The sequence below is a fragment of the Benincasa hispida genome, chromosome 3, assembly GCF_009727055.1.
Source record: "Benincasa hispida cultivar B227 chromosome 3, ASM972705v1, whole genome shotgun sequence".
Classification (NCBI taxonomy): Eukaryota; Viridiplantae; Streptophyta; class Magnoliopsida; order Cucurbitales; family Cucurbitaceae; genus Benincasa; species Benincasa hispida.
In genome coordinates this window covers 49583807-49604715 of record NC_052351.1, presented here as the reverse complement: position 1 = coordinate 49604715, position 20909 = coordinate 49583807, and the positions used below count along the sequence as shown (strand labels likewise).

General features: G+C 35.5%; 1 long non-coding RNA gene across 1 annotated transcript; it reads left to right on the top strand.

Moving 5' to 3' along the window:
- Window positions 1-17002: 17002 nt before the first annotated feature.
- Window positions 17003-20660, top strand: LOC120074591. Its single transcript, XR_005481017.1, has 6 exons — window positions 17003-18291; window positions 18798-18868; window positions 18979-19078; window positions 19204-19265; window positions 19549-19637; window positions 20548-20660. It is a non-coding gene; the product is annotated as an uncharacterized LOC120074591 (long non-coding RNA).
- Window positions 20661-20909: the final 249 nt, after the last annotated feature.

Here is a 20909-nt window from a genome sequence, read left to right as displayed (position 1 = left end):
AAACAGAAGCCCCCTTCAAGAGAAAAGGTACAGTTCCTCTACTTTAATTGTAATAAACCTGGGCACATGGCTAGGAAATATAGGAACAGACGTCGTCCTGCTGGTCAAGCGAACCTGACAAAAGAACCGTTAGTCGCCATGATCACAGAAGTAAATGTGATCGGTGGTTGTGAAGGGTGGTGGATAGACACTGGCGCGACGAGCCATGTTTGTCACGACCATAGTCTATTTAAAACTTATACTGAAACTAAGGATAAGAATATTCTATTGAGAGATCACCACTCCACGAAAGTTGCTAGAACTGGCGAGGTGGAACTGAAGTTTACCTCTGGGAAGACCTTCACGTTGAAGGACGTTCTACATACTCCAAAGATACGAAAGAATTTGGTTTCGGGCTATCTCCTAAACAAAGCTGGTTTACTCAAACTATAGGGGCAGACTTATATATCCTTACCAAAAATAATGTATTTGTAGGGAAAGGATATGCAACTGAAGAAATGTTCAAATTAAATCTAGACCTTAATAAAATGAAATCTTCTGTGTATATGTTGTGTTATATGAATATTTGGTATGCTAGAATCTGTCATGTGAATAAGAATTTAATTAGTAACATGATTAGGCTGGAAATGATACCTAAGTTATCCATGAATGATTTTGATAAATGCGAGTATTGTAGTCAGGCTAAAATTACTAAAACTTCGCATAAATCTGTACTTAGGAATTCTGAGCCTCTAGATTTGATTCATTCTGATGTCTGTGAATTTGATGGCATATTGACTAGGAACAGTAAAAGATATTTCATTATTTTTATTGACGACTGCTCTGATTTTACTTTTATATGCCTGCTGAAAAACAAAAATGATGCTTGTGATGCCTTCAAACTTTTTGTTTCTGAAATAAAGAATCAGTTTAATAGAAAAGTTAAAAAACTTCATAGTGATAGGGGAATCGAGTACGACTCGGACAGTTTTAATGAATTATTTAACTCACATGGAATAATACACGAAAAGACCGCACCTTATTCTCCTGAAATGAACGAAAAAGCCGAAAGGAAAAATAGAACTTTAGTTGAGCTAGTAGTTGCTATTTTACTTAGTTTAAGAGCCACGTCTTATTAGTGGGGTGAAATCATCCTTACCGTGTGTTATATCCTAAATAGAATCCCGAAATCTAAAAATAAAACTTCACCTTACAAAATTTTCAATAATAAGAAACAAAACTTGTCCTACTTTAGAACATGGGGTTGTCTAGCCTTTGTAAGGATTCCTGACCCAAAAAGAAGAAAGTTGGCTAGTAGAGCTTACGAGTGTGTCTTTATAGGTTATGCCTTAAATAGTAAAGCCTACAGGTTCTATGATCTAGTGAACCAAGTGATCATTGAGTCAAATGATGCTGACTTCTTTGAAGATAGATTTTCTTTTAAATCAAAGAATAGTTGGGGCTCTGGTTCAAGTGGTATAACCCTAGTTAGAAATCCTAACCCTAGAGAAGAAACTGACCCAGAACCTAGAAGAAGCAAAAGAGCTAGAACCACTAAAGATTTCGAAAATGACTTCCTGATCTACAATGTAGAAGAAGACTCTAAAGATCTAAGAGTTTCCCTGTCCTCAGTAGATGCCAACCTATGGCAAGAAGCCATAAATGATGAGATGGACTCACTCGAGTCAAATAGAACTTAGCACTTAGTAGATCTACCCCCAGGATGTAAGGCAATAGGGTGCAAATGGATCTTAAGGAGGAAACTTAGACCTGATGGGACTGTCGACAAATTTGAAGCCAGGTTAGTAGCGAAGGGCTTTAGACAGAGAAAAACGTAGATTTCTTTAATACCTTCTCCCTTGTCATTAGAATTACTTTTATCCGTGTCTTGTTCTCTCTCGCTGCTCTTTATAACCTTGTAGTACATTAGATGGATGTAAAAACCGTTTTCCTAAATGGTGAACTTGAAGAAGAGATTTACATGGAACAATCTAAGGGTTTTGTTGTCCATGGTTAAGAAAATAAGGTGTGTAAATTAGACAAATCTCTCTATGGACTAAAACAAGCTCATAAGCAATGACATGAAAAATTTGACAATCTTATCCTATCTAAAGGTTTCAAGGTCAATGAAAGTGACAAATACATCTACCATAAATTTACTAATAACCTCTACACTATCTTGTGTCTATATGTAGATGATTTATTGATCTTTGGGTCGAACTTGCACGTCATAAATGATGTAAAATCAATATTGAGTGCGAAATTTGACATGAAAGACTTAGAAGAAGCTAGTGTAATCTTAGGCATTAAAGTAAATAGGTTTGAAAAGGGAATTTCTTTAGATCAATCTCACTATATAGAAAAGATTCTAAAGAAATATAATTACTTTGAGTGTAAACCAGCCTATACTCCTTATGACCCTAGTGTCAAGTTGTTCAAGAACACTAGTGATAGTGTTAATCAATCTGAGTATGCGAGCATTATAGGTAGTCTTAGATACGATGCCGACTGCACTAGACTCGACATAGTTTATGCTGTAGGACTACTTTGCAGGTTTACAAGCAGACCTAGTAAAGAGCATTGGAATGCTATAGAAAGGGTCATGAGATACTTAAAGAAAACCCAAAACCTAGGGTTACATTATTAAAAGTTTCCCGCTGTCCTGGAAAGGTTCAACGATGCTGATTGGAACTCTCTTTCGGTTGATTCAAAGGCTACAAGTAACTATATCTTTAATATAGCTGTCTGAGCTGTCTCTTGGAAGTCCAAGAAATAGACTATTTTAGCCTAATCTACGATGGAGTCAGAAATGGTAGTACTAGCGACAGCTAGTGAAGAAGCAAGTTGGCTTAGAAGTCTGCTATCAGAGATTCCCTTATGAGAAAAGCCGATACTAGCCATATTGATCCATTGCGATAGTACTGAAGCAATCGCAAAAGTTCAGAATTGTTAATACAACGAAAAGAGACGTCAAATATGTCATAAGCATAGTACCATTAGAGAGTTTCTCACTATTGGTACAGTTAGAGTGGATCACATACGAACCGATGAAAATTTGGCAGATCCTTTAACGAAAGGACTGGCCAGAGAAAAGGTTTTCAGAACCTCAGAAAGGATGAGACTCATACATATCGAGAGATGAATCACCGTGAGGAAAACTCAACCTGTAGACTAGAGATCCCAAGAAATAGGTTCAACGGGTAATAACTGATCACGAGTGATATATAGTGAATCATGCTAAACCAAACACAGAGTTCCATTCCTATGATTTAAAGTCTAAGCATGATATCCTGAAGCGTAAGAAAGGTTGAACTCAGTTCTTATTGAGATCTATACTTGATGACAAGTGGGGTACCCAGCTACAGGAGTACCCTTGATAGACTCACCTGTGTGAATGTGGAAGTGAGGGCCGCTTCCTATGGAGTTTTTAGACAAACTCTCTAGAGCATTCACTAAACCGGGATTCACGTGCTAGGCCTTAAAAGCACGGACTTTCATACTACACCCTGTGTGAGATGCTGTCAGAGATAGAGTTCAAAACCAAGGGTTACTCTAGTATATTCTGAATCATCCACACTATGTAAAGGTTTAAGTCGTAAGACACCTTTGCTTATGCTGTTGTATAGACTGAAACTGCTCAATGAAAATCTTTTCTCTCTTTTCACTTTGTTTAAATTTCCACGTGGGGATTGTTGGGTGAAAATTTAACTTTCAAAACAAAGAGGGAACAAACTTTATTGGTTGGAGAATCCCACATTGGAAAATTTGGTGTTGGAAGTCTCTTTTATGTACTCCAATCTTGTGTTTTGGGTTTAGGCCCCAAGGGGTACCCATGTTTTGGAGGGAGTGAGGAGATAGACCAATGTGGGTTCGGTGGACATCCTACACGTACCATCGCCGCCGTTTGTCCAGTCGGGCGTGGCGAGGTGTGTGTGTGTGATGATTAATTTTGATGAAAAAATACTATTTTATTATTTTTAAAACGGTCCATTGATTATTTTTAAAACGGTCTGTAAACAGTCCATTGATTAATTTTAAAACGGTTCGTTTCGATGCTGAAGGTCTATAAAAGGCGAGACCTTCAGTAGTTTGTGAAACACAGAATTCATTTTCTAAATTCCCACTTCATTTTCCTCTCCTCCTCCATCTTAGCTTTTCGAGCAGTGAGTTTAGACAGGGTGTATGTTCCGATCAGTAACGATGCATTTTCGATCGGTTTTCATTTGGCTGTTTTATCCTGGGACGACGTGACAATTTTCAGACCTGCTTGCACACTTGGGCAAAGACGCGAAATGTCTTAAAGAGAGTGAGCTCCACGACTCAGCCTATAACGAGTTTCTGTTTTGCAGGTTTTGCTCTTCGCTTGACCGCCATGCCTGGTNAAGAGACAGGCTTGCACACTTGGGCAAAGCCGCGAAACGTCTTAAGAGAGTGAGCTCCACGACTCAGCCTATAACGAGTTTCTGTTTTGCAGGTTTTGCTCTTCGCTTGACCGCCATGCCTGGTCGACTTACAGTTCGTCGTTCTGAGGGCCTTGCTATTTCCAACACTTATTCTTCATAGTTCTTTGTTGAGTATTAACTAACATCAGTTGACCTAAAAATGAATATAATTACTCTTGCATGAATCCAAGATTTAGATGAACGTTCTTCCTCCGATAATGAGTTTTCTCTGTTTTAATCTTTTTAAAATGAATATAACTAATGCTATATAATTTAAAAATGCTTTTACATTTGTAATTATTTAAAAATTTTGATTCGTTATTCTACTCTTTTTTGGAAATATTCACAAAGGAGTGACATGTTACTCCAACATATCCAAACATAATATTTATGTTGTGGGCTAATCACTTTTGGCAAAAACATTCTTGATAGTCAATTTTAAAGTCACGATCTTCCAAACTTTAGATGATAGTATTTGTTTGCATTAGGCAAATCTAAATTGAATAGATGTAAATCAAGAAGTTCAACTCCTTTTCTCTCATTAATATTTAAACAAGGATGGATATGTTATATATCATATTCATCATAGGTGGTCTCACAAGTATTGAAGGACCAAGAATATTGATGTGATCTTGTAAGTTATTTTAAGCATTTAGTAGATCAATAGTCTATATTTTATTTTGACCATATTAGCTTTATTGTAGTTAAGCATCTTTAATATATGTACAAAAGTACAACTTAACTTGGCAATTACTAGGGAACTTTTTCAATGGCATTTGGGTTTTTAACACTCTTATGTATTTCATTTTGATGGTTGTGGTGCATGTGTTTTAGGATATAAGTTTTGTTTGTGACATTTAAAGTTTTGAATGAATGCACTACAAGAACATAAACTTAGATGAACTTTTAAAACGATTCAAGTTTTATAAACAAGGAGAAGATATTTGTGTGCATGTTTCCAAATGCAATAAGATTGAAACTAAAACTAAACGTAACCTATAGAGTATCACTTATTTGTGATCAATTTATTGGCCCAAACAATAAGAACCATCATTGAGTAATGCATTTAAAAAACAATAATGAGATGTATCTATGTTGAGTATAAAACTACTTTCTATTACATATCACAACGACAAAGTGTTCTTGTTGTATATAATATTTAGGCTATTTGTAGGTTAAAATTCTCCTAACTTGCTTTTGACCACAATTAAGAACGTGATTAACATCTTTGATCACTATTTTCATTATTTTGCTTAGTTAAATTACGGTGTGTTTGAAATACATTTTCAAGTGTTTAATTTAAAAAATAAGTCATTTTGAAAGAAATTAGAGTGTTTGACAACCACTCAAAATAGCTTTTCAAATGTATTTTAATCACTTTTTTTAATCAAAAGTGTTTAAATAAAAAAAAAATTGAAAAATATTTTTTTTTCTTAAGTTATTCCAAACATGTCTTTACTATATTGTGATCATCTTTAGTTTTTGCTTGTCTTCTGCACTTGTGATCATCTCTATAGAAAAAACCAACCTTTGGCTAGTTTTTACATATATTGGGATGTTCACATTGATGTTGGAAGTTGTTTTAATTAATGATGCTTTTATGTTGGTTTCTTTTTTTATACTCTGTTTTGTGTTCCTTTTTCAATCCGTCAGTTTCTTTTATTTTATACTATGTTTTTTGTCCTTTTTTTAATATCTCAATGATTTTTACTTCTCTTTCATGTGATGTTTGTAGCTATGTCAAAAAATAAATGAATACCAAAGAGTTAGCAACTTCTATGTATTGAGGCAGTAAGAAAAAATGTTCAGTGTTCTTGTTGTTCGGACTAATGAGAAGGAAATGAGAAAAATGGGAAGTATGTATTTCATTCTAGAAAACTCCATATAAATACATATCTTGAATCTAAAAATAGATTCCACAATGTTAGCAACTAATCCCACTAACTTCACAAGAATAAGAACTTAGACTTGATTACAACTAAAAATAACTTCAACTATTTCCTAGAAACTAGGAATTGACTAGATCAACTCAAAAACTAATTTGTAGTTTTGAATTACTAACATTCTCCTCCTAACTCAAATATTGCAAACACCTAACTTGCTCCTAAGAGCTTGAAAACGACTCACACAAAACCCAGGTTCAATAAGTGATCATCCATCTTGCTGTACCATGCCCTAGAAGCTTGCTTCAACCCATAGAGAGTCTTCTTCAATAAATAAACCTTATCCTCTTGTCGTGGTATGATGAATTTGTTTGGTTGCTCAACATAGATCTCTTCTTCTAACACTCCATTTAGGAATGTTGACTTCACATCTAGCTGATATACCTTCCATCCATGCTAGGCTGACACAGCCAGTAGCAACTTGATTGTGTCCATTCTTGCAACTGGTATAAAAGTCTCAGAAAAATCAATTCCCCAGACTTGTGCATACCCTTTTTTTTTTTTATGAAAATGCCCCAACCTCTTGTGCCATAACTCAATGTTATTTACTTGACACTTGAAAGTTATCTGCTCCTTCTCGAATGGATCCAATGAGAAACTCTTGTGCTGCATCTTTATTTTGAACAACTCATTCCTATTGGAATCAGAAATGAGGCACTTTCCTTCTTCAAACAACACTTTGAATCCCTTCTCTACTAATTGACCAACGCTTAACAAGTTTGGATTAATTTCAGGGATAAACAACACTTCAGTAATCAACTTGGTTCGAGCACAGCTCTCTATTGACACTGTGCCCTTCCCCTTTATTTCTAGATACTCTCCGTTTCCTATCTTCACCCTTGACTTGAATGACTTGTCAAGGTCCTTGAACAACTCTTTGTCACTTGTCATGTGATTGGTACACCTACTATCAACCAACCAATTATCACATTGAGTGACTGATGAGAAAACAAGTAGCCACAAAGAGTTGATCTTCTTCTTGTTGTACTACAACATGTGTTCCTTCTTGCTGTTGAGTTTTTGCTTCCTTACAGAATCGTTCAATGTGCCCTAATAAATGACATCTCCTACACTTCATATCTGGCCTTCTCCAGCATCTGAAATGTGGATGATTCTGCTTCCCACAGTGCTTGCATGTACTACCAATATCCTTTGTAGCAGACTCTGAGCTACTACTACCACTTCCCTTCTTCTCTCTTCCATCTTCTCCCTGCTGCACTCTAGCTTTCAATGCCCCCTCAATGCTTCCTTCTTGTCTTATCAACCTCCTCTGCTTTTGTGCTTTTAAAGCACTAATCACTTCTATCACCTTGAGTTTTGAGAGGTCTTTAGTATTTTCTAAGGAAGCAATGGTTGCTTCATATCTCTTAGGTACTGAAACTAGAATCTTATGAACCAATCTATTGTCAGATAAATTGGTTCCTAATGCTCTTGCCTTGTTAGCAATCCCAATCAACTTATCTGAGTACTCTTTAATGGACTCAGAATCCTTCATTTGCATTATCTCGAATTCTTGCACCAAGCTCAACACTTTCATGCTTTTAATCCTCTCACCACCTTCATACTCACTTTTGAGGAACTCCTAGATCTTCTTTGCCGACTTCAAGGCCATAATTCTATTGAATATGGTGGGAGACACAGCTGCATATAGGTAAGCTCGAGCCTTTGCCTTCCTGGTGACCCTCTCCTTGTGAGTCTTGATCTGATTTATTGTTGGGTTATCAAGAAGTCTCATAGTCTTGCTCAATTGCTTCCCAATAATCACAACTCTCCATGTAGGCTTGTATTCTAGATTCTCACTCACAGATCCCTTAAGAACTGAGGGCTCTGATATCACTGTTGTTCTAACTAATGAGAGGGAAATGAGAAAAATAGGAAGTGTGTATTTCATTCTAGAAAACTCCATATAAATACATATCTTGAATCTAAAAATAGATTCCACAATGTTAGCAACTAATCCCACTAACTCCACAAGAATAGGAACTTAGACTTGACTACAACTAAAAATAACTTCAACTATTTCTAAGAAACTGGGAATTGATTAGACCAACTCAAAAACTAATTTGCAGTTTTGAATTACTAACAATTCTGTTCTTAGTGGAATTTAGGCTTTTTTTACTTTGGTTCTCTTTCAACCCTCTGATGGTGGATCTTTTTAGATGTATTGACTCTTAATAAACTTGCTACTAAGTTATGCATTTCAATATAACTTGTTTTTCTATTTCAATAGGGTGAGCACTTATGAAGTTAAGCTTCTAAAGAATGATTCTTATTGCTACACTAGATAAGTTATTGGTGCGAAATTATTGTAATTAGTTTTATACATTGATTTAATGCATACTTTGGAATTCTATCGGAACAAATCCTAGTCACAATTTGATTAGTGTTTCTTGCTTTATATCTCAAGTAGTGAACTCTAATAGTTATGCCTTTTGATTGCTGATATTTAATTCCATAAATGCTCATCAAGTACATGATTAGGAAAGAAATTCCTAAGACGAACCAGTATTAGAGGTGCATTGTTCCTTGAATATCTCTATGGTTTTACGTACGTTGTTTGTATACATGAGAGTCAAAGTGATACTTGAGCACTTTTAAGACAAGTTTGAAAGTCAAAGTAACACTCTTTAGATTGTTTGGAGAGTTAAATGTATTTTTGACATTTTTTAATGACATTTTACATTGTTTCAATAGTTAAAATGAGGTTTTGAGAGTGTCAGTTACTTTTTAGGATGTATATGATGTTGATTATTAAAACGTATTTTTTTTTGTGCTTGGTCTACGAAAATTTTGAAAACTTCCAATTACTTAGAAAAATGCATTGATGTTGTAAAATCTTAAAGGCTTTTAGGTAACATAGATGATCTTATGGTTTATTTGATCGCTTATATGAAGCAAGATTGATTTGATATACACTGAGTTGGAAGAATGTTAAGCAATTTCCGAACTCATGAGCAAATTACATTACATCCTTCATATTTCCCTATTAGAATAATGTCTCCATTCTCTTGGATGACTAGTATATACATAACACTAGAGATGATTAGATGGTATGTGTTTCTATAGTTACTTTCTTATGCCTTCAATTTTTGTATTTTTCATAAGGAAGTATGTTTTTGTGATATTGTGATTAATTGTTTGTTTTTTCATCTTCCCATCGTTTATATTTTTCTAATTTATTTTGATGAATCTAGTTGTTATGTTCTTGACTTTAAGTCTTAGTTTAGTTCAATTTATTTTGGTTTTATTTGTGTAATTAATTTTGAAAAGTTAACTTTGCACAAGTTTTGAAAAGTTAGATCAATTTAATTATTATGTTCATTGTTTTGGTTAGTATCTTGAGTTTAACTATTATATTCTTCATATATTTTGATCAATTTAATCCTATGTTTGTAAGTTTTGAAAATTTTTGGTTCCTCTAGAATCTAGAGGTTGAGATGAATCAAATGGTCGATAGGTTTTCGATTCACATTAATATTTGATTCTTAGATTTGAAGGACGAGATTATAATTTTATCCTTTATTTATTAATGATTACCAAATCTTGTAGGTACTTATCTTTTAATAATCTTAGGTTTAATTAAGGTTTTGTATAGGAAGTTTTTTTCTTTTACACAATTAGATTGTCAATATTCTGTCACGTTCTCATTTAGTAATATTCTCTTTGTGGAACTTGTATTGCGCTGATTTTCTTAACTTCCTCTGTAATAGGTGGCTTTTAATGCATATAAGGTTCACTTGCTTGGTGTAGGTGATTTTTGTTGGCTATTTTAACTAGTTTGACAAAGCATTAGAAGCAACCGAGAATGAGTATGGATTACAAAATTTAAAGTTAGAAGGTTATGTAGCTCTTATGAATTGTTTTATATGTGGTTGATTGCATATTTTCAGGTAGAATTTTGTTCACATGTAGCTTCATATCCTTAATTTGTTGCCATTTGATGGTATAAAAACATAGGGCTAAAAGTTAAGACCCTGTTTGGTAAGCATTTTATTTTTTATTTTTGTTTTTTAAAATTAAGCATATAGACTTTACTTTCACTTCCAAATTTCTTCCTTTCTATCTATTTTTTACCAATGGTTTAAAAACTTTAGGATGATTATGAACTATCTTGAAGTTATGAAACTCATAATTTGATAGAGTATAATGACTATTTCAAATTTAGAAGAAGAATGAAGCAGGTGATTTGGAAAAAGGTATCTTACATAGCCAGATTAAAGTCATTGAACATTTATTACTATTAATGTGCATAATTCATTACTTATAGCCTATAAAACTTCTAGTTCACCTCATGGTTTTTCAATTTTTTCTTTCATATTAGTTCTCAATGTTAAAGTAAAGTCTATGTCTCAAACTTCCATCTCTGACTTTCATATCTCATTTAGATATTGGATTTTTGTAAGATTTGCATTCCGTCAAGGAGGAACGCTAGGCTTCAATGGAGATGCACATATCACTCAACATATTTGTGTAAGTTTAATTTTGTATTCGTTTTTGTTCTTAATGTTGGAAATTTTTAATTTTGCATTTAGATTTGTAATTTGTTGGCTTGACCAAATGTCTAGCGTTAAAAACTTTGACTTTTCTTTAGGTATTGATCTATGTTTCCAAGAATATATCTTTAAAGTAAGTTTTTGCTTCAATCTTCTTGTTTATGTCAAATAACTATGTAAACCCATGATATTATAGGTTTCTTGAATCGAAGGTAAAGGTTGTGATTTCTCTATTTTTGAACTTTGGTATATGATCTCTTTAGTTTGTATGCAGTAATTTTTTCCCTCATATTTATGTTTTACAATTTTAGTTTTACATCATGTTCAACACTACCGTAGAAAAATATTGTCACATTTGTTGAATGAGTTTTTAATTTGATGGTAAATATATGTTTTTTGATGTAAATACTAATGGATGCATCATTTTAAAAATATGGAGATTAAAGGATACTTACATGTCTTGAGGAAACTAGAAAGTTGAGGTTGCATTGTTTTTTCTTATCTTAATATAATTTGTACAACATGTCGACCCCACAAAAATATGATTATTTTTATGGAATGTTGTATTGATTGAAGCATCCCATTACGAACGATATTTATACCATTGAAACTTTATTTTGATGTAAATGTACTTGCATACACACTACAACAAAATACCACAATAATAGCTTTTGGTTATACCATATTTTGAAAAAAGCTATTGAAAAGTTGGAGAAAATAAGCGCTAGTTGAAATTTATTTTTCCCTCTCGTTGAAAACCTAAAATTTACTTTTCAAGATTTCATGTGAAGATTCTTTCCCTCCCAGTCTTCTTTTTCTTTATCCCATTTGCCCACTTCTCCTTATTCATTTCCCCATTGGCATTTCCTTTTCTTTTCACATTATCTCTTTCCCCTAAAAAATGTCCACAGGCAAAGCTTTTCTCAATCTCTTATGGACGTGGGTTTCTCCATCATCTCTGTAACGTACAATGTTCTAGCGCCGATGGTGGACTACTCTGGCCTCATCCTCAACATGGCTAATTGCATCGACTTCATCTCCAACGGCAACACCAACCACCAAGACGGAAGAATCCTACGAAATGACCTTAATACCATCCTCAAAGCTGACACTGATTACCTCCGCCTGGTCTTCAAGAATAGCGATCAATCAAGAACAATGTTGCAAAATTTTTGCTCCTACTCTTCTAAATATAAATATAAGTCTAATTTCTCAAATTTTCTCTTTCAATTTTTCGCTATAAAAGAACACTAGAAAATCAAATTGATCCATTTGAGTGAAATCGTTGTTTTTTTTTCTTTGCAATGTTGCATTTCTGTCTGGTTCTTTGAATACCATTTCTTCTTTAAAATATTATTTTCAAGTTCTTCTTAGTTTTTCAAGTATGAACTTTGAGTGATCCGTTTGAGTGAAGAGGAACTCGTGCACAAAAATTATGTACTAAAGATACTTTACATATCTTGAATGGTTTGAACACTTAAGGAAAGGTGGAGAATAAACGTTGGAAACTTGGGTTTGTGAATTTTTGTAAAGTTTGCACTCCAAATGTAAATTTCATTTATTTACAGATAAATGAGTGTCATTCTCTAGATAAGACAATGTGTTGAAATATAATGCATTAGCCTTAAAGGCATATGTATCTTTTCTTTTATGCCTACTAAAATTAGGGTTTCCTCATTCTATTTATATCTGAGGTTGGGGTCTCTTGTAAGTATGACATTAAATAATAAAACTTTTCTAACATGTTTTTCTCTCCATGGATTAGGGTTTTCCATGTAAACCTTGTCTTGTCTCTTTTCTTCCTATCTTTCAATATGGTATCAAAGCAAGGTGATGAAACCTTAGCCCTGATAGAAGAAATTCAGTCATCAAACTTAGTAGGTGAGGGAACATTGACAGACACGACTAATGTGGTTGTGATTTAAGTAGCCGTGGATCGATATCTCCGAACCATCTTGAACCCAGCGCAACCACGACCAGCCCCTGAAGTCGCACCATTGGATTTCATCAACCCATCATTTGGAATCGTGTTGCCGAGCATTATCAACTCAACCAGTGCTCATCTCGGATTGCAACGTCAACTCAAATCGTGATCTGGTGGGTTCACTCCAGCCGGCGCACCGAACGCCTCCCAGCTCCAACATACCGGTTCATTCCAGTCAAACGTCGCCGACGGGGTTGCTTCGACTTTGCAGCCGATCGGGTTCGCTCTAAATGGTCGTGGGTTTGCTCTCACCGAGTTGGGTCAGATAGGCACATTCGCTTAAACCTTGCAGCTGATCGTCGAACCCTTCGTTCGCCATCCACCTTCGCAGCCGTCTGGAGCAGCGCCGATCATGGGCAGTCCTCTTTTGCCAACGTTGGCATTCTGGCAGCAACCTCCTCCTCACAGTATCATGGTGGTCAGCCTCTCTTTCACATGTACCCAGTTCAACCTCAAGTTCGAATGGGTGATTCTATTGGAGAAAATTCCATTCCCTATGGACAGAATCATCCCAGATCTGAATCCCATGGGGAACTCCAACAACAATTGGCTAATCTCCAACAGCAGTGACCATGATTCTTTCAGTATCCTAATTTACTTAGAAAATCCAGTAACAATGTTTTCTACTCTTCCTAATATTAATCTTTTATCTGGGACTATAGGAAACTCTACAGGGATGATCATGGGAGAGAAGTTGAATGGACATAATTACTTCTCCTGGTCCCAAACAATTAAAATGGTTCTTGAGGGGCACCATAAGTTTGGATACTTGATTGGAGAGATACCACGACCAAGCCCTGGAGATCCTCAAGAGTGTGTCTAGAAGGGAAAGGATTCATTGCTCCACTTAATGTTGATCAGTAGCATGGAACCACAAATTGGGAAACCTTTACTCTATTCAACCACCGCACGAGATATTTGGGATGAGGTCCGGCGATTATATTCGAGACGTCAGAACGCATCTTGCCTGTATACTCTATGTAAACAGGTTCATGAATGCAAACAACGGAGCATGGATGTAATGTCATACTTCAACAGGATGTCATTGTTATGGTAAGAAATGGATGTATGTTAGGAGATCATCTGGAACTGCCCGCATGACGAAATTCAGTACTCGAAGATAAAAGAGGTTGATCATGTGTATAATTTTCTTGCGAGGTTGCACCCAAATTTGATACGGTTTGGAGTCGAATACTAGGGCAGAAACTGATATCGTCTCTCATGGAGGTCTGTTAATAGGTTCGATTGGAAGAGGATAGATCGAGTGCAATGAATGGGTCTGGTGTTACCACTGTAGAGTCAGCTGCCTTTGGGGTGAAATCCTCTAGATCTGATGGTGACAAGTAGAATAGTAAAACACCCCCGGTATTTGAACATTACAAAAAATAGTGGCACACGAAGGATCAGTGTTGGAAACTACATGGCTGACCTTCTAATGGTACGTCACCCTCTAAATGACAAGTCAAAATCTGGTCGTGCTTTGGTGAGTGAATCAGTTGAAGGGGCCACACAGCCTCAGACACAACCTCCGGTGACCAACCCAGGTGATTCAGGTACCATAGGAATCAGAACAGTTGTTCAATTAGGTAACCCTCAATCTTTTAGTTTCCTTGTTGAAGGGAATGAGTTATGGATTCTAGATTCAGGAGCGATCGATCACTTGATTGGCTCATCTGATCGATTCCTCTCGTATATCTGAGTGCTGGAAATGAGAGGATTCGAATTACGGATGGGTCCTTTGCTCTCATTGCTAAAAAAGGTAGTTTGTACCATTTCAGGGATTAATTCTACAAAATATCTTACATGTGCCAAAAATTTCTTACAACTTGTTATCAATCAGTAAAATAACAAAAGATTTGAACTATAGAGTTGTCTTCTCATTAGATGCTGCTTTGTTTCAGGACTTGAGCTCGAGGAAGATGATTGGCACTGCACGATATGACAGGGGCCTCTATTTCTTTTTTGAAGATGCTTCCTCCAGGAATTTATTTAGGACTAGTCTTTAATCTTCATTTACTATGTCTGAAAAAGATTATTTATTGTGGCATTTTCGTCTTGGACATCCAAGTTTTCAATATATGAGATATTTGTTTCCCCATTTATTCCATAATGTGAATATTTCTTCTTTGTCTTGTGATGTCTATATACGTGCTAAGCAGCCTCGTGTTTCTTTTGTCTCTCAGTCTTGTAAACCTACCCAACCTTTCCACTTGATCCATAGTGATGTTTGGGGCCCTTTAAACATCTCTACCCTGTTCGGTAAATAATGGTTTGTCACGTTCATCGATGATCATACCCGACTAGGTATACCTCATTGCTGATAAGTCCGAGGTCCTGTCTACCTTCCAAAAATTATATACCACTATCTTAACTCAGTTTAATACGAAGATTGCCATTCTTCGAAGTGACAATGGGCGTGAGTTTGTCAATCACACCCTCCGGGAATTCCTAACGTCAAAAGGGATTATCCATAAAAAATCGTGTACTTATACTCTGCAACAAAACGGGGTGGCTGAACGGAAAAATCGCCATCTCATTGAAGTTGCTCGTTCCTTGATGATTCCGACGTCTTTCCCATCATACCTATGGGGAGACGCGGTTCTCACTGCAACCCATCTCATTAATAGGATGCCTTCACGTATTCTAAAGTTTCAAATACCCCTTGAGTGCTTTAAAGAGTCCTGCTAGTCTACATGTCTTATCCCTGAAGTTCCTCTTCATGTGTTTGGGTGTACAACTTTTGTTCACACTCATGGTCCTCACCAAACTATGTTTGCTCCACGAGCTCAAAAGTGTGTGTTTGTTGGGTATCCCCTTCATCAGCGAGGCTATAAATGTTTTCACCCATCTTTCAGAAAGTACTTTGTCACTATGGATGTCACGTTCCTTGAAGATAAACCATTCTTTCCTATTAGTCGTCTTCAAGGGGAGACTACGAGTGAAAAGACTAACAGTTCCACATACTCCGTACCTATTAGCTTCAATCTTGAGCCTAGTCCTATTGTTTCTGAACCCAGCTTGCCTAGTCCCAAACCTGGTTCTGATATTCCAGTGCCTAGTCCCAAACTTGTTTCTAATACTCTTGTGTCAGACTTACTTACTAGACAAGTGCCCTAGATTACATACTATAGGAAGAATCTTAGAAAGGAATCCCAGGAAATTCCTGTTGTTCCATCGGAAAGTGTCCAAGCATCAGAACTAGCTTAGGTTCAAGATCATGTTGTTTTAGAGAAGGTCCTTGAAGAGAAGTCTGGGCACATAGAAAATAGTGAGACGAACTCAGAGAATGTTGAAATTACAGGAGGTAATGAGGTGCTGGAAGATTCTTAGGAAGGTGAAAATTTTTCTCAAAAGTTTGATACTGGAGAGAGGCCGAAAAAAACTGGCAATTATGGTACCACTCTTGATATGCCAATTGTTCTGAAGAAAAGAACCAGGTCATGTATAAAGTACCCTATGCACAATTTTCTGACCTATAGTAACTTTTCTCTTGGTTTTAAGGCTTTCACTAATCAACTAAATGCTCTAGCAATACCTACCAGTGTGCATGCAGCCATGGAAGTTCCCGAGTGGAGAGCAGCAGTAAGGGAAGAAATGAGAGCTCTCGAGGCGAACCATACTTGGGATTCAGTGGCTCTCCCTAGAGGTCATAAGACAGTTGGTTGCAAATGGGTGTTCACAGTGAAGTATAAATCTGATGGTACGCTCGAGAGATATAAGGCCAGGTTAGTTGATAAAGGGTTCACTCAGACGTATGGGATTGATTATTCAGAAACTTTTTCCCCAGTGGCTAAGCTCAACACGATTCGAGTTCTTCTATCTATTGCCGTGAATAAGGATTTGCCTCTACATCAACTGGATGTAAAAAAATGCTTTTCTAAATGGTGAGTTAGAAGAGGAGGTTTACATGAGTCCTCCTCCAGGTTTCGAAACTAAATTTGGGGACCATGTTTGCAGACTCAGAAAGTTCTTATATGGGTTGAAACAGTCTCCTAGAAAGTGCTTCGATAGGTTCACAGTGTTTGTTAAATCCCAAGGGTTTGTTCAAGGGCATTCTGATCATACATTGTTCACCAAAAAATCACTTTCAGGGAAGATTGCTATTTTGATGGTTTATGTCGATGATATCATTTTATTAGGAGATGATACGACAGAAATTTTTAAACTAAAACAAAGAATGGCAGGCGAATTTGAGATCAAAGATCTTGGTAGCCTGAGGTATTTTCTTGGGATGGAAGTGGAATATCAGTGTCTCAACGAAAATACACTCTGAACCTATTAAAGGAAATAGGAATGATTGGATGCAAACCCATTGATATTCCTATTGAGGTCAATGGAACACTGAAAAACATTACGGAAGGAGTTCTTGTAAATAAGGAGAGGTATCAACGCCTTGTAGAAAAACTGATTTATCTGTCTCATACTAGGCCCGACATCTCTTATGCTGTGAGTGTGGTAAGTCAATTCATGCAGCATCCGTATGAGGAACACATGGAAGCAGTGACTCGAATTCTGAGATATCTGAATTCTACCCCAGGGAAGGGCTTAGTTTTTAAAAAATATGACACATAAGCATCGAAGCATATACTGACTCAAATTGGGCAGGTTTAGTGAAAGATAGAAAGTCAACCTCGGGATATTGTACCTTTGTATGGGGAAATTTGGTGACCTGACGGAGTAAAAAATAGGGTGTAGTTGCCAGAAGTAGTGCTAAGGCAGAGTATAGAGCTATGAGCCTGTGAGTGGTGAAGAAATATGGTTACAGAAAGTTTTGTCTGATTTTTACCAGGACAGTCCGGGTCCCATGAAGCTGTATTGTGATAATAAGGTTGCCATCAATATTACCAACAATCCAGTACAATATGATAGAACTAAGCACATCGAAATTGACAGACATTTTATTAAAGAGAAGTTAGATCACGGGGTTATCTGTATTCCCTATGTCCCTTCAATCCAACAGATTACAGATGTTCTTACCAAAGGATTACCAAGACAGATGTTTGAAGCTTGTGTTAGCAAGTTAGATCTTACTGATATCTACGCCCCAACTTGAAGGGGAGTGTTGAAATATGATGCATTAGCCCTAATGGCAATGTGCCTTTTCCTTTATGCCTACTAAAATTAGGGTTTTCTTCATTCTATTTATATTTGAGGTTGGGGTCTCTTGTAAATATGACATTAAATAATAAAACTTTTCTATCGTGGATTTTTCTCTTTGGATTAGGGTTTTCCACGTAAACCTTGTCTTGTCTCTTTTCTTCCTATCTTTCAATATTAAGCATTTGCCATGCGTAAAATGGAAATGTGAAGTTGAGTCCTTTATTGAATAGGATGGAAGTTGGTTAATTCCTTTGTTTGTTTTGGTCATTTTAATAGGTTTAGAGCCTTTTTAGGTGGGTTATTGAAGACCACTTCTGAGCCTTTCAGAATTCAAATAATGGCCTGTTTAGGTGAGTTTCATGTTTATGGATTTGATTCATGTGACCTTTAATTGTGCTTTGTCTTCTTGCATGGACCAAATCATGGTTACAAATTTTTCCTTGGTTGATTGTCATTACAGTTCTCTTTGAAATATTTTTCTTGAATTTCTTTTGTTAATTTTATTGTTATATGTTCAGAAATTGGGATATTTTTTTTTTATCAAAATTCAGAAATGGTAGAAACCATTTGATGCTGGAAAGATGGATCTTATGAATCCTAGTAGATCAATAGTCTGTTATTTGTTTTGATAATATTAGTTGTTATTGTGGTTGAGCATCTTTTTTGACAAAGGTATCTTAATTTGGCAATTGCGAAGTGTTCTTGTTGTGTATAATATTTCGGTAATTTGTTGCTTTAAAATTTTCTAACTTGCTTTTGACCGATTAACATCTTTTATCACTATTTTTATTATCTTGCTTGGTCAAATTACTTTCTTATGATCATCTTTATTCTTATGCTTCTCATTCTTCACTAGTACCAAAGCATTGCAATTGGACCATTAGCCTTTGCAGAGAAAAGTCCACACAACCAACAAAATACATATTGGTGAGCATTTTCAACCAAGCTATTTGATTATTTCCTAGGATAGATTGTTGTGTTTTTCTTCAAAGATTCTTAAGTCTCTAAATATTTGTCATTAATGATGAATGTAAAAGGGAAGGACAAGATACCCATGATGAATCACAAAGTAGGAATATCATGGACGAGTTGGAAGATCGTGAAATGAGGCACTTTTCATCAAGAACAGGTCATATGGTAATGACTTCCATTCTTCAGAAGAATTTAGAATGAGCTTGGTTTTCATTTCAGTTGTTATGGTTTTGTTCAAAATTATGCTCTCCATGTTGTGTTTGATGGCGTGCTTGCAATAAGTATACCAGGTTTCACTTGCATGATCTGCAAATGATAGAGATCATAGAAAGGGAAGCCATTCTATTAGAAGGTGAATTCATAAGCTCCTTTACTTATGTAAATAAGTTAATTTCAGGCCTATATGGACAATGGTATAAAAGAAATTTAGCCTCTTATGTGAACTAGTATCTCACCGGTGGTAACTTGGAAGCATAATGTATTATAGTGATTGTTTATATATGATCTTAGGTTTAGTGAGGTGGATCAATGTATAATCTACCAGGTTCCTCTTTTACTCCCCTTGATGTCCTTCATCTACCAAGTATCATTGTTGATTCTCACATTTTCAAGGTTCTTCTCGATGTGTTTATTAGGTCTGACAAATTTGATGCCGCCCTTGAAATTTTAGCTCACATGGAAGACTTGGACACTAACTTAAAACTCAATAATGGAAGTCAAGAAGGTACTGCTGCAACTACTTTTGATTTCTTGCCTAATGCACTTACTTGTAATGAGTTATTAGTCACTCTCAGGAAATCAGACATGAGGATTAAGTTCAAAAATATTTTTTTACAAGATTAGAGAAATTAGAAGCTTCGAGTTTAATGTACATGGTTATATTATACGCATTTATGCTTTTGGATGTTGGGGGTATCTGGATACTTTTCATGCTTTGTTCAAAAAACTGAAGCAAAAGAGCTTAGTTTTGAAGTCTTTTGGTCCAAATTTATGTAAATACAATAGCCTTATTCATGTGCTCTGTCTAGTCCAAATCATTTTCTTGAATGAATGTTGATTGTTTTAGTTTTATCTGAGTAACTCTTTTTTCTTGAACACTTTCTTTATTTGAGTTGTTTATTGATCTATGTTGAGAAGTACTTAGCTATGTTGGTCTGAGTGTTTGTAGTTGTCAAACTAGGTTATTGTTTTGATTGCTTGGTGCACACACACGCACATACACTTCTGAGTCAATTTTTTATTGTTTACCACCCATGAGCTTGGTTTTGATAATTGCTTGATAATGTTCTCTTCAAAATTTTGAGATCTAAATTTTGTTATAAGAAATCTTCTGTATTGATATCTTTTGTTTAATCTCTGCCGATGATACTGATAATCATATACAAAAGGAGAGTCAAGAGATGAAGGATGAAGATATGAGTTCCATTTATCAGGATTAAAGAATACAACCATGTCATCTTATCTCATCAATTTATATTCTTGTTTCTTTAGAGCGGGGATGAATAAGGCAAATTGGTTATAGAAACTGAATGATTTTATTTTCTATAGTTTGGTGACACCATACTCTCCATTTAAAGCCTATTATCTATGTTGGTTTTGGGAGCCGAATTGATGTTAATTCATTTTTTATGTAGGTGGATGAAATGATACCTTTAATCGCGAAAAGATCAAAGATGGAAACTCAATTCATGATGCTATAATCCTCAACACTTGATGAATTTTGTACCTTATGACGGTTGTATAGTTGCAAATTACATTTGATGTATTTCTTGTATTATTGACTTTTTTTTTAGTTTCTAATGTAAATTGATTGCTAAATTTCAATAATAAAAGGAAGTCATGTATTTAATGCATACATTATGAAGTATTTCATGTGTCTATTAAGCTAAACATAAATGCTTGTAATGTAAATAGGCATAAGTTCGATGTTGTTTGGTATAACATAAGATTAAGCTATATATATGATATAATAGCCTTCCTTTGCAAATAAAAATAT